Source organism: Ranitomeya imitator, chromosome 1 (assembly GCF_032444005.1).
Source record: "Ranitomeya imitator isolate aRanImi1 chromosome 1, aRanImi1.pri, whole genome shotgun sequence".
Classification (NCBI taxonomy): Eukaryota; Metazoa; Chordata; class Amphibia; order Anura; family Dendrobatidae; genus Ranitomeya; species Ranitomeya imitator.
Genome location: NC_091282.1, coordinates 924,178,908 through 924,194,653, shown reverse-complemented (window position 1 = coordinate 924,194,653; position 15,746 = coordinate 924,178,908).

The following is a 15,746-nucleotide window of genomic DNA, read 5'->3' as shown; positions in this document are numbered from 1 at the left end:
CCTCCTCTAGGTTATCCTATATAGTGTTTTTCCACTATTCAGCTGGATACGAGTGGAAAGACACTAATAGGAATTTTTGTTTTTCAAATTTTAAACAGGCTGCACTATTTGAAAAAAAGTAAAATTTTTCTCTAGGTATGAGCCAGTAACGAACCCTGAGCTGAATCCAACCGGCTATGGCTGCACACAGACTACAGGGCGAGCTGGGCTCACACGGAGACCGTGCAGACAGCCGTAAACGGCGCTGCAAGGCCAAAAAACCCTCCTCTAGGTTATCCTATATAGTGTTTTTCCACTATTTAGCTGGATACGAGTGGAAAGACACTAATAGGAAGTTTTTTTTTTCAAATTTTAAACAGGCTGCACTATTTGAAAAAAAGTAAAATTTTTCTCAAGGTATGAGCCAGTAACGAACCCTGAGCTGAATCCAACCGGCTATGGCTGCACACAGACTACAGGGCGAGCTGGGCTCACACGGAGACCGTGCAGACAGCCGTAAACGGCGCTGCAAGGCCCAAAAACCCCCCTCTAGGTTATCCTATGTAGTGTTTTTCCACAATAGAGCTGGAGACTGGTGGAAAAACACTAATAGGAAATTTGAGAAAAAATGTGCAGCAGGCTGCACTAAGAGCAAAAAAGGACAACTGTGTGAGGCAGTGTGAACCCCCCCCTGAGCTGAATACAACCGGGTATATGGCTGCACACAGACTACAGAGTGAGCTGCACACACACACACACAGAGACCTTGCAGAACGCTGTTAAAACAGCGCTGCAAGGCAAGAGCAAGGTGAACAGTGAAGAACACACAGCGTTTTGCTAAATTAGCCTTTGGAAAGGAAAATAAAGCAATTAGCTAGCTCGACTGGCCCTCAGTTAGAACACAGCGTCCTGTCCCTAACTGAAATCACAGCAGAGTGAGCGCAAAATGGCGGCAGCGTTTTTTATAGTGCAGAGTGACATCATTTCAGCAGCCAATCCAAGCCTTGCCAGTACTTACATGCCCACCATGCTAAACAGGATGTGCCCACACTTCCAATCATTCCTCATTGGCTGCTGCGTTCAGTTTGAATTCTGGGAACTTCCGATTCCGGTATCCGATACGCGGGAAGTATCGGAATTCGGTATCGGAATTCCGATACCGCAAATATCGGCCGATACCCGATACTTGCGGTATCGGAATGCTCAACACTACTCACTACCTTGCCTGCCTCAAGATGTACAGTGCCCAGCCATGACTGAGTTTCTTTCTGCAAGAACTCGGACAGAACTTCCGCGGTGTGTCTGTTGTCGCCCAAACACTTCATTGCCAATACAGCCTGCTGATGCTTGCCACTAGCTGTCCCATAATGGGACACCTCGTGTGCAACAGTGGCATCTGCGGATGGAGTGGTTGTGCAACTGCGGTCTGTGGACGAGCTCTCGCTTCTGCAGGAGGACGAGGAGGAGGAGGAGGGGGGGTGAACGTCTACAGCCAACTGTTTCCTAGACCGTGGGCTAGGCAGAACTGTCCCAATATTGCTGTCCCCTGTAGACCCTGCATCCACCACATTAACCCAGTGTGCCATGATGGACACGTAACGTCCCTGGCCATGCATACTGGTCCATGCATCTGTTGTCAGGTGCAACTTTGTACTCACAGATTGCCTGAGTGCATGGACGATGCGGTCTTTTACATGCTGGTGGAGGGCTGGGATGGCTTTTCTCAAAAAGAAGTGTCGACTGGGTAGCTTGTAGCATGGTACAGCATAGTTCATCAGGGCTTTGAAAGCTTTGCTTTCAACTAACCGGTAGGGCATCATCTCTAATGAGATTAGTCTAGCAATATGGGCGTTCAAACCCTGTGTACGCGGATGCGAGGATGAGTACTTCCTTTTCCTAACGAGAGTCTCATGTAGGGTGAGCTGGACTGGAGAGCTGCAGATTGTGGAACTATCGGGGGTGCCGTTGGACATGGCAGACTGAGGGAGGGTTGGAGATGGTATTCTTGCTGGTGCCCTACATGCAGTGTTTCCTACTACGAAACTGGTGATTCCCTGACTGCTTTGGCCTTGCGACGAAACCTCCACATTTACTGCAGGTGGTGTGGTAAACAGTGGGCTTACAGTGAGGGAAGGGATGTAGTGTTGCTGACTAGCTTCATTGGCCTAGGGTGCTACAACCTTAAGGGACGTTTGGTAGTTAGTCCAGGCTTGCAAATGCATGGTGGTTAACTGTCTACGCATGCAACTTGTATTTAGACTTTTAAGATTCTGACCTCTGCTTAAGGTAGTTGAACATTTTTGACAGAAGACTTTGCGCTGATCATTTGGATGTTGTTTAAAAAAAATGCCAGACTGCACTCTTTCTACTATCGGATACCTTTTCAGGCATTGCGGACTGAGCTTCTTTAACCAGATGGCCACGCTGTCCTACAACTGGTTTTGCCACGCGTTTTTGGCCAGATACGGGCCTGGCAGATGGAATCTGTTGCGAGGTTGATGCCTGCTGCGGCTCCTCCTCTTCCGCTTTAGAGCTACTGCCGCCAGCACCCTGTTCCCCCAATTGCTGCCAATCGGGGTCAACAATTGGGTCATCTATGACCTCCTCTTCTATCTCGTGTGCAACTTCGTCTGTGTCACCGTGTAAGCCTGTGGTATAGCGTTCGTGATGGGGCACCGTTCTGGTCTGAGTCAAAGGAACAGCATAGTAATCTGGCTGTGGCTGTGCATCTGTGCACTCCATGTCCGATTCAACTTGTAATGGGCATGGCCTGTTAACTGTTTCACTTTCTAACCCAGGAACGGTATGTGTAAAGAGCTCCATGGAGAAACCCGTTGTGTCGCCTGACGCATCCTTCTCTGTTGTTCTTGGTGAAGAAGACAAGGAAGCGACTTGTCCCTGACCGTGAACATCCACTAACAACGCGCTGCTTTTACATTTAGCAGTTTCAGAAGAGGAGGCGAAAGAGCTAGAGGCTGAGTCAGCAAGGAAAGCCAAAACTTGTTCTTGCTGCTCCGGCTTTAAAAGCTGTTTTCCTACTCCCAGAAAAGGGAGCGTTCAAGGCCTTGTGTAGCCAGACGACGAACCTGGCTCAACAACTCGAGACTTAGGTGCTATATTGCTTTTCCCACGACCACCTGATGCTCCACCACCACTACCATCATTACCAGCTGGCAATGACCGCCCACGGCCACGACCTCTTCCACCAGACTTCCTCATTGTTTGAAAAACGTAACCAAACTAATGGTATTTGTTACTGTAAAACCAGTTACAAGGTGAACTCAAACTTCTGTTGGATTTATATATCCCTTTATAGGTGGGTGAAACTGCAGGGAAAATCAGGCCCAATGTATAACAGTACACAGCTTCAGTGGCAGACAGATATGCCACTAACAGTACTGACTCTGATGCAGACATTACCAATAAAAATATCCCTCTTTTTATTTTTTTCTGGGAGAATATTGAAGAAATGTGGCCCACTCTTATACAGTATATGTTCTGTGGCACAAAATTAGAGACAGATGCCACACACAGCACTGGCAATGAGGCAGAATTGCCAATCTTAATCTCCCACTATTTTTTTTTTCAGGGAGAATTGAAAAGAAATCTGGCCCAGTATTACACACTAGGTTAAATGTGGCACAAAATTTGAGACAGGTGGCACACACAGGACTGGCACTGAAGCAGAAATGCCAATCTTAATCTCCCACTATTTTTTTTTTTCAGGGAGAATTGAAAAGAAATCTGGCCCAGTATTACACACTAGGTTTAATATGGCACAAAATTTGAGACAGGTGGCACACACAGGACTGGCATTGAAGCAGAAATGCCAATCTTATCCCCCATTTTTTTTTTCAGGGAGAATTTAAAATAAATCTGGCCCAGTATTACACATTAGGTTTAATGTGGCACAAAATTTGAGACAGGTGGCACACACAGGACTGGCACTGAAGCAGAAATGCCAATCTTAATCTCCCACTATTTTTTTTTTCAGGGAAAATTTAAAAGAAATCTGGCCCAGTATTACACACTAGGTTTAATATGGCACAATATTTGAGACAGGTGGCACACACAGGACTGGCATTGAAGCAGAAATGCCAATCTTATCTCCCACTATTTTTTTTCAGGGAGAATTTAAAAGAAATCTGGCCCAGTATTACACACTAGGCTTAATGTGGCACAAAATTTGAGACAGGTGGCACACACAGGACTGGCATTGAAGCAGAAATGCCAATCTTAATCTCCCACTATTTTTTTTTTTCAGGGAGAATTTAAAAGAAATCTGGCCCAGTATTAAACACTAGGTTTAATGTGGCACACACAGGACTGGCACTGAAGCAGAAATGCCAATCTTAATCTCCCACTGTTTTTTTTTTCAGGGAGAATTTAAAAGAAATCTGGCCCAGTATTACACACTGGGTTTAATGTGGCACAAAATTAGAGACAGATGCCACACACAGCACTGGCACTGAGGCAAAATGGCCAATCTTAATCTCCCACCAATTTTTTTTTATTTATGGGAGAATTGGCAAGAAATCAGGCCCACTGTTAGACTGTATGTTTTCTGTGCCAGAAAATGAGACACAGATGCCGCACACAGGACTGCCACTGATACAGATTTGCCAATTTTAATCTGCACCCTTTTTTTTTTTCTTCAGGGAGACTAGTGAATAAATCTGGGCCACTGTATTAGAGTATATTTTCTGTGGCAGAAAGTGGCTTGAAGAGATATAACGAAACAAACAAAAAAAAGGGACTGTCCTACAATTACTATCTCCCTGCAGTAATCTCAGCAAAGTATGGCAGACAGCAATAACAAGGAGTGGACTGCTGCACAAAAAAGTCAAAAGTGTGGACAAACAAACAAGATAGCTGTGCAGAAAGGAAGGAGCAACAGGATTTGTGCTTTGAAAAAAGCAGTTGGTTTGCACAGCGGTGTACAAACAGCAATGCAGCTATCAGGGAGCCTTCTAGGGCAGCCCAATGAGCTACAGCGCTGAGGAAAAAAAAATTTAGCCTCCACTGTCCCTGCAAACAAAAGGTGGTGTTGGACAGTGGAAATCGCTACAGCACAAGCGGTTTGGGGGTTAATGTACCCTGCCTAACGCTATCCCTGCTTCTGACGAATCGGCAGCAACCTCTCCCTATGCTCAGATCAGCAGCAGTAAGATGGCGGTCGGTGGGAACGCCCCTTTATAGCCCCTGTGACGCCGCAGAAAGCAAGCCAATCACTGCAATGCCCTTCTCTAAGATGTTGGGGACTGAGACCTATGTCATCACGCTGTCCACACTCTGCGTCCACCTTCATTGGCTGAGAAATGGCGCTTTTCGCGTCATTGAAACGCGACTTTGGAGCGAAAGTCGCGTACCGCATGGCCGACCCCACACAGGGATCGGGTCGGGTTTCATGAAACCCAACTTTGCCAAAAGTCGGCGACTTATGAAAATGACCGACCCGTTTCGCTCAACCCTAGTACTCGTGCCAAAGACACTGCCGAGAACCAGCTGATGGTACTGGAACCCATATGGGTAGCAGAAGGTACAAGAGCCAATGGAACTACCAAGGACCAGCTGACGGTACTGGAACCCAGTTACTAAGCAGGAGGTACCCGTGACAGAAAGCACTACCAAGGACCACCAGACGTTGGTGGAACTCGGATACCCAGAAAGAGGCACCAAAGCCAAAGGCTCTGTCTGGAACCAGCTGACAGTACTGGAACCAGGATGGGGAGCAGAAGGTACAAGTGCCAAAGACACTGCCGTGAACCAGTTGATGGTACTGGAACCCGGATGGGTAGCCGAAGGTAGAAGAGCCAATGGAACGACTGAGGACCAGCTGACGGTACTGGAACCCGGTTACTAAGCAGGAGGTACCCATGCCAGAAAGCACTACCAAGGACCACCAGACGTTGGTGAATCTCAGTACCCAGAAGGAGGCACCTAAGCCAAAGGCTCTGCTGGAACCAGCTGACGGTACTGGAATCAGGATGGGGAGCAGAAGGTACAAGAGCCAAAGACACTGCCGTGAACCAGCTGATGGTACTGGAACCCGGATGGGTAGACGAAGGTACAAGAGCCAATGGAACTACCAAGGACCAGCTGACGGTACTGGAACCCGGTTACTAAGCAGGAGGTACCCATGCCAGAAAGCACTTCCAAGGACCACCAAACGTTGGTGAAACTAAGATACCCAGAAGGAGGCACCTAAACCAAAGGCTCTGCCTGGAACCAGCTGATGGTACTGGAACCAGGGGGACCTATTCAAGATTGTCTTCCAAAGAACCAGCTAATGGTGCTGGAACTCAGATAGGCAGCAGAAGGTCCACAAGAAAAATAATTGCTAGGCAGTGAGCTGGCCATAGTTACCGAAAACCCACAGTCCTACAGGGGGAGCTTGTCCTATTGGCACTACGGAACCAGCCTTGATTGCCAGTTCCCTCAGCCCACATAGAAAGCACCTAAACTGCAGGCACCATAGAGTTGGCTAACCTGACCGCAACACGACAGGACAACGTATTGGAGGCAAAGTGACCTTGACACTACCCGGAAACAGCTGGCGGGCAGGAGGGAGTACCCGTGCCAACGACACTTCTGAGCAGCAACTGGCGGTGTTGGAGCCCAGGGATGACAGGAGAAACAGAGTGTAGGCTGAGGCCTAATTGGAGCAAGTTGAAAGGGAACCTGTAACCACCCAGGTATTTGTAACAAAAATTGCCACCTTGTGCAGCACTAATGCTGCACAGGGAAAAGGTGGCTCTTTTACTTATGCTCCTTGCACACGCTGAAGTTAACACTTATAAAATGTGCCCCCTCATACCGTGAAACCGTCCTGGAGATGGCACTTTCCTTCTTAATGAGATGCAGCACAGCCGTCATTCATACCCCATTGGCACAGGGCGCCGCCTCCTCAGCGTTGTTTGAATCTGTCCTGGAGCCTGCGCTGTTATGTTATCCCTTGGGCATGCACAGTTAGCGCTGCCAGTCTTCTGACATTATTTTTTTGTCAGGCTGACTGCACCTGTGCGGCCGCACTGCCCGATATCCCACCCTGCAGGGTCTTCTGATTTATTCACTCTGCGGGGCTGGGATTCATGGGCATGCGCAGTGCATATCTTTGCCTCTCACTCATCTCCTTCTGCCTTCTTCAGACTGTGCGGCGTCTGCTGATTCCTAAGCGCATGCCACGGTGATTAGGGATCAGCTGACGATGCACAGTCTGAAGAAGGCGGAGGGAGATGAGTGAGAGGCAAAGATATGCACTGCGCATGCCCATGAATCCCAGCCCCGCAGTGTGAATAAATCAGAAGACACTGTGAGGCGGGATCTCGGGCAGCGCGGCCACACAGGTGCAGTCAGCCTGACATCAAATGATGTCAGAAAACGGGCAGTGCTATCTGCGCATGGCCAAGGGATAACATAACAGTGCAGGCTCCAGGACAGATTTAAACAATGCTCAGGAGGCGGCCCAAGGTGCCAAGGGGGTATGAATGACAGCTGTGACCCGTCTGATTAGGAAGGAAAGTCCCACCTCCGGGACTTTCACGGTATGAGGGGACACATTTAATGTGTGAAATTATGTGTTTAGTTCAGCGTGTGCAATGTTATGAATAGGTAATTCAGAACCACAATGGACCTTGAAGTTCAGAGCACACAAGTGACCTGACAAAAACCACAAAACATAGGACGAGCTCTGAGACGTGGAAACTCTGCTGACCGCAATCCCTAAACCTATCAAACCACACTAGAGGTAGCCGTGGATTGCGCCTAACGCTCCCTATGCAACTCGGCACAGCCTGAGAAACTAGCTAGTCCTGAAGATAGAAAAATAAGCCTACCTTGCCTCAGAGAAATTCCCCAAAGGAAAAGGCAGCCCCCCACATACAATGACTGAGAGTTAAGATGAAAATACAAACACAGAGATGAAATAGATTTAGCAAAGTGAGGCCCGACTTACTGAATAGACTGAGGATAGGAAAGATAGCTTTGCGGTCAACGGAGGTGCTCCCTCTGCGTCTCAGAGCTTCCAGCAAGCAAGCAAAACCAAAAAAGCAAGCTGGACAGAAAATATAGCAACAAAAGTAACACAAGCAGAACTTAGCTTATGCTGAGCAGACAGGCCACAGGAACGATCCAGGAGGAAGCAAGACCAATACTAGAACATTGACTGGAGGCCAGGATCAAAGCACTAGGTGGAGTTAAATAGAGCAGCACCTAACGACTTAACCTCATCACCTGAGGAAGGAAACTCAGAAGCCGCAGTACCACTCATGACCACAGGAGGGAGCTTGATCACAGAATTCACAACAGTACCCCCCCCTTGAGGAGGGGTCACCGAACCCTCACCAGAGCCCCCAGGCCGACCAGGATGAGCCATATGAAAGGCACGAACAAGATCGGCAGCATGGACATCAGAGGCAAAGACCCAGGAATTATCTTCCTGACCATAACCCTTCCACTTAACCAGATACTGGAGTTTCCGTCTCGAAACACGAGAATCCAAAATCTTCTCCACTATATACTCCAACTCCCCCTCCACCAAAACCGGGGCAGGAGGATCAACAGATGGAATCACAGGCGCCACGTATCTCCGCAACAATGACCTATGGAATACGTTATGGATGGAAAAAGAATCTGGAAGGGTCAAACAAAAAGACACAGGATTAAGAACCTCAGAAATCCTATACGGACCAATGAAACGAGGCTTAAACTTAGGAGAGGAAACCTTCATAGGAATATAACAAGATGACAACCAAACCAAATCCCCAACATGAAGTCGGGGACCCACACAGCGTCTGCGATTAGTGAAACGTTGAGCCTTCTCCTGGGACAAGGTCAAATTGTCCACTACATGAGTCCAAATCCGCTGCAACCTGTCCACCACAGTATCCACACCAGGACAGTCCGAAGACTCAACCTGCCCTGAAGAGAAACGAGGATGGAACCCAGAATTGCAGAAAAACGGTGAAACCAAGGTAGCCGAGCTGGCCCGATTATTAAGAGCGAACTCAGCCAATGGCAAAAAGGACACCCAATCATCCTGATCAGCAGAAACAAAACATCTCAGATATGTTTCCAAGGTCTGATTGGTTCGTTCAGTCTGGCCATTTGTCTGAGGATGGAAAGCCGAGGAAAAAGACAAATCAATGCCCATCCTAGCACAAAAGGCTCGCCAAAACCTCGAAACAAACTGGGAACCTCTGTCAGAAACGATGTTCTCTGGAATGCCATGTAAACGAACCACATGCTGGAAGAACAATGGCACCAAATCAGAGGAGGAAGGTAATTTAGACAAGGGTACCAAATGGATCATCTTAGAGAAGCGATCACAAACTACCCAAATGACCGACATTTTTTGAGAGACAGGGAGATCTGAAATAAAATCCAAAGAGATATGTGTCCAAAGCCTCTTCGGAATCGGCAAGGGCAAAAGCAACCCACTGGCACGAGAACAGCAGGGCTTAGCCCGAGCACAAATCCCACAGGACTGCACAAAAGAACGCACATCCCGCAACAGAGACGGCCACCAAAAGGATCTAGCCACCAAATCTCTGGTACCAAAGATTCCAGGATGACCAGCCAACAACGAACAATGAACCTCAGAGATAACTTTATTCGTCCACCTATCAGGGACAAACAGTTTCTCTGCTGGGCAACGATCAGGTTTATTAGCCTGAAATTTTTGCAGCACCCGCCGCAAATCAGGGGAGATGGCAGACACAATTACTCCCTCTTTGAGAATACCCGCCGGCTCAGGCAAACCCGGAGAGTCGGGCACAAAACTCCTAGACAGGGCATCCGCCTTCACATTTTTAGAGCCCGGAAGGTACGAAACCACAAAGTCAAAACGGGAGAAAAACAGCGACCAACGAGCCTGTCTAGGATTCAACCGTTTGGCAGACTCGAGATAAGTCAAGTTCTTGTGATCAGTCAAGACCACCACGCGATGCTTAGCTCCTTCAAGCCAATGACGCCACTCCTCGAATGCCCACTTCATGGCCAGCAACTCTCGATTGCCAACATCATAATTTCGCTCAGCAGGCGAAAACTTCCTGGAAAAGAAGGCGCATGGCTTCATCACCGAGCAATCAACACCTCTTTGCGACAAAACAGCCCCCGCTCCAATTTCAGAAGCATCAACCTCAACCTGGAACGGAAGCGAAACATCTGGTTGACACAACACAGGGGCAGAAGAAAAATGACGCTTTAACTCTTGAAAAGCTTCCACAGCAGCAGAAGACCAATTGACCACATCAGAACCCTTCTTGGTCAAATCGGTCAATGGTTTAGCAATACTAGAAAAATTATAGATGAAGCGACGATAAAAATTAGCAAAGCCAAGGAACTTTTGCAGACTCTTCAGAGATGTCGGCTGAGTCCAATCATAAATGGCCTGGACCTTAACAGGGTCCATCTCGATGGTAGAAGGGGAAAAAATGAACCCCAAAAATGAAAACTTTTGAACACCAAAGAGACACTTTGATCCCTTCACAAACAAAGAATTAGCACGCAGGACCTGGAACACCATTCTGACCTGCTTCACATGAGACTCCCAATCATCCGAGAAGACCAAAATATCATCCAAGTATACAATCAGGAATTTATCCAGGTACTCTCGGAAGATGTCATGCATAAAGGACTGAAATACTGATGGAGCATTGGCAAGTCCGAATGGCATAACTAGGTACTCAAAATGGCCCTCGGGCGTATTAAATGCAGTTTTCCATTCATCGCCCCGTTTAATACGCACAAGATTATATGCACCACGAAGATCTATTTTGGTGAACCAACTAGCCCCCTTAATCGGAGCAAACAAATCAGATAGCAGCGGCAAGGGGTACTGAAATTTGACCGTGATTTTATTTAGAAGGCGGTAATCAATACAAGGTCTCAGCGAACCATCCTTCTTGGCCACAAAAAAGAACCCTGCTCCCAATGGCGATGACGATGGCCGAATATGACCCTTCTCCAAGGATTCTTTTACGTAACTCTGCATAGCGGCGTGCTCAGGTACAGATAAATTAAAGAGTCGACCCTTAGGAAACTTACTACCAGGAATCAACTCGATAGCACAATCACAATCCCTATGCGGAGGTAGGGCATTGGACTTGGGCTCATCGAATACATCCCGGTAATCAGACAAGAACTCTGGGACCTCAGAAGGGGTGGATGATGAGATAGACAGAAATGGAACATCACCATGTACCCCCTGACAACCCCAGCTGGACACAGACATTGATTTCCAATCTAATACTGGGTTATGGACTTGTAGCCATGGCAACCCCAACACGACCACATCATGCAGATTTTTCAACACCAGAAAGCGAATATCCTCCTGGTGCGCAGGAGCCATGCACATGGTCAGCTGGGTCCAATACTGAGGCTTATTCTTGGCCAAAGGCGTAGCATCAATTCCTCTCAATGGGATAAGACACTGCAAGGGCTCCAAGACAAACCCACAGCGCCTAGCAAACTCCAAGTCCATCAAATTCAGGGCAGCGCCTGAATCCACAAATGCCATGACAGAATAAGAAGACAAAGAGCAGATCAAAGTAACGGACAAAAGAAATTTCGACTGTACCGTACCAATGGTGGCAGACTTAGCGAACCGCTTAGTGCGCTTAGGACAATCGGAGATAGCATGGGTGGAATCATCACAGTAGAAACACAGCCCATTCTGGCGTCTGTGTTCCTGCCTTTCAGCTCTGGTCAAAGTCCTATCGCACTGCATAGGCTCAGGTTTATGCTCAGATAATACCGCCAAATGGTGCACAGATTTACGCTCACGCAAGCGTCGACCGATCTGAATGGCCAAAGACATAGACTCATTCAGACCAGCAGGCATAGGAAATCCCACCATGACATCCTTAAGGGCTTCAGAGAGACCCTTTCTGAAGATTGCTGCCAAAGCACATTCATTCCATTGAGTGAGCACAAACCACTTTCTAAACTTCTGACAATAAATCTCTATCTCATCCTGACCCTGACACAGAGCCAGCAAATTTTTCTTTGCCTGATCCACTGAATTAGGTTCATCGTACAGTAATCCGAGCACCAGAAAAAACGCATCAATATTACATAATGCAGGATCTCCTGGCGCAAGGGAAAATGCCCAGTCTTGAGGGTCGCCACGTAATAAAGAAATAATAATCTTAACTTGTTGAACTGGGTCACCAGAGGAGCGAGGTTTCAACGCCAGAAACAGTTTGCAATTATTTTTGAAACTCAGAAATTTAGCTCTATCTCCAGAAAACAAATCAGGAATAGGAATTCTTGGTTCTAACATAGAATTCTGAGCCACAAAGTCTTGAATATTTTGTACTCTTGCAGTGAGAAGATCCACACATGAAGACAGACCTTTAATGTCCATCACCACACCTGTGTCCTGAACCACCCAAATGTCTAGGGGAAAAAAAAGGCAAAACACAGTGCAAAGAGAAAAAAATGGTCTCAGAACTTCTTTTTTCCCTCTATTGAGAAGCATAGTACTTTGGGCCTCCAGTACTGTTATGAATAGGTAATTCAGAACCACAATGGACCTTGAAGTTCAGAGCACACAAGTGACCTGACAAAAACCACAAAACATAGGACGAGCTCTGAGACGTGGAAACTCTGCTGACCGCAATCCCTAAACCTATCAAACCACACTAGAGGTAGCCGTGGATTACGCCTAACGCTCCCTATGCAACTCGGCACAGCCTGAGAAACTAGCTAGTCCTAAAGATAGAAAAATAAGCCTACCTTGCCTCAGAAAAATTCCCCAAAGGAAAAGGCAGCCCCCCACATATAATGACTGTGAGTTAAGATGAAAATACAAACACAGAGATGAAATAGATTTAGCAAAGTGAGTCCCGACTTACTGAATAGACCGAGGATAGGAAAGATAGCTTTGCGGTCAACACAAAAACCTACAAACAACCACGCAGAGGGGCAAAAAGACCCTCCGCACCTACTAACGGTACGGAGGTGCTCCCTCTGCGTCTCAGAGCTTCCAGCAAGCATGCAAAACCAAAAAAGCAAGCTGGACAGAAAATATAGCAACAAAAGTAACACAAGCAGAACTTAGCTTATGTTGAGCAGACAGGCCACAGGAACGATCCAGGAGGAAGCAAGACCAATACTAGAACATTGACTGGAGGCCAGGATCAAAGCACTAGGTGGAGTTAAATAGAGCAGCACCTAATGACTTAACCTCATCACCTGAGGAAGGAAACTCAGAAGCCGCAGTACCACTCGTGACCACAGGAGGGAGCTTGATCACAGAATTCACAACAGTGCAAGGAGCATAACTAAAAGATCCCCCTTTTCCTTGTGCAGCATTAGTGCTGCACAAGGTGGCTCTTTTAGTTACAAACACCTGGAGGGGGAAGGTTCCCTTCAATTTCTGTATTAGTGTCAGTGTGAAGGGAGCAGGAGAAATTGCCGGATACACAGCAGGGGATCAGCTGACATTACTGAACCCCAATAACACGGCAGCAAGTGTTGACTGTGCAGACAGCACTTCTGAGCAGCAACTGGCGGTGTTGGAGCCCAGGGATTACAGTGGAAACAGAGTCTTTTTCGTCCTCAGATATCATGTAGTACTACTTTTGTGATCTACTTGGCCAGGTGTACCTGTAATCTGTACTATGTTGGATTGACCTCACGTGAGATTCGGGTACGTACCTGCGAGCATGTCAGAGACATCCAGGCAGCCGCGGAGACTGAGGACTATGCCATTTTAAAAACGATCCCACGCCATTTTAAGTCACACCATGGATGTAATCCAAAAGATCTTCAGGTAATTGGGATTGACCAAGTGAGATGTGGTATTCGAGGTGGTGACTTAAAGAGGATGTTGGCCAAACTGGAATGCCGGTGGATCACAACATTGGGAACTATGGTCCCAATGGGTCTAAACGAACAGTTGAGCTTCTCTGCATTCCTTTGAAGATGAACATTGGGATTAATATTGTCATTAATCACCCTTTCTGTTTATGTGGTCGTTTCGGTCGGGTCCTCTCTCCCTTTTTTGGTCTTGGATTTTAATTTTGTGTGTCTTTTTGTCATTTTATGTAGTTACTTTTCTAGTTATTCCTTAGCTTTTTGTGGTCGACTTCCCACGTGTAGAGACTCTCTGGATCAGCTTTTTCCTGCGTTGGAGGGAGGGTCTAGAAGAAGGATCTTTGGAGAGGAAAAAAAACTTTGTTTTTCTTCGACATGCAGACTTTGGGCCAATTGGAGGTGGAGCCTGAATTGGAGGAGTGAACTTTTAATGAAAAGATGAATTCTTCATCAATATTTATTCACTTTTGGAGTATATTATATGTCACTATTTGATTGTTATTGTTTGTCTTTTGAATTTTCTTTGCACAATTCACTATATTACGCACTTACAGAGTGTAAGTTAGGAGAGGCTTAGCCTCTTTTTCTTATATATATTTATATTTATATTGGCACTAACATTTACACAGCACAGGATTTCCTTGTTACTCCTCCTGTATTTTAGATCTAGATGATCTTCCCCTTTTCTGTTCCCATAGTTCTTCTTCTTTTTTAATGGTCCCATTACCTCCTAGCAGGTGAGCATGTCTGCTGTTTCTGCATCCCTGATGCATCCCTGAGGGCCTCCGTAGTGTCGGGCGGGCGTTATGACGTCATGGGGATTTCCCCTCGCCCGTCCTGGCATGTGTGCGGTCTGTGGCGATGTGTCGTTTGGGATGCGGTGGTCAGCACACATGCGCCACATAGATGCCTGGAGATCCGGATCATGGGGGCAGCTGTAATTAGGCTGTTGCCTAGAGATGGCATTAAGCACTAGTACGCATATGCGCATGCGCGGCAGCCATCTTCTGACATGACATCTTAAAGCGCTGGCGCCGGGTAGTGACGCTGTTTATTGACAGCTGTATGCGCATGCTCGGCGGCCATCTTTGGGCCAGTGATATTTACTGGGTTTAAGTGCGCAGGCGCCGGGCAGCGATAATTTCTAACATCTTACAGCTGATTCAGGGATATATATACATGTGGGAATGACACACACACACAGTCCCCGGAAGAAGCCCACGCGAAACACGCGTTGGGGCTGCTGTGGAGCGCACACTGGCAGACATTACAATGGGTGAGTTGTAGCATCTTGTTAAGGGGTCCACTTAATGCCTTTTCTTTACCTCCATAGAGGATTAGCGATTAGCTCCTTATATTTGCATATGGAGGTGATGATATGTTCACAAGTGCCCAGCCCTATATGTGAGGCTTGTATTCTCTGCAAGGGGCATTGTTGAATATGGACGACATTCCCATTTAGCATGCTCATCTACCTGGTCTGTTATTTCAGCTGTGTTGTTCTTTCCCCTCATGAGTTGTTGTTTTTACCTTTCATGTCTGTTATTTATATTTTGTTGATTTTGGATGTATTAATAAAATCAAATATTTATATCTGACTAAATTTGGTAGGACATTTTCTCCTGTCTCTGGCCGTTTGTAGGATTTAAAGTTTAATATCAGTTGTACTGTGAGTGTGGACGGAGCAGGAGAAATTGCCGGATACGTAGCTGGGGATCATCTGACATTACTGAACCCCAATAACATGGCAGCAAGTGTTGATTGTGCAGACAGCACTTCCGGGCTGCAACTGGCGGTGTTGGAGCCCAGGGTCAATGCTAGAAACTGAGTGGAGAAATTGCCACACACACAGCAGGGGAGCAGCTGGCATTACTGATCCTCAATAACAGAGGAGCAACTGTTTACTGTGTAGACAGCACTTCCGTGCAGCAACTGCCGGTGTTGGA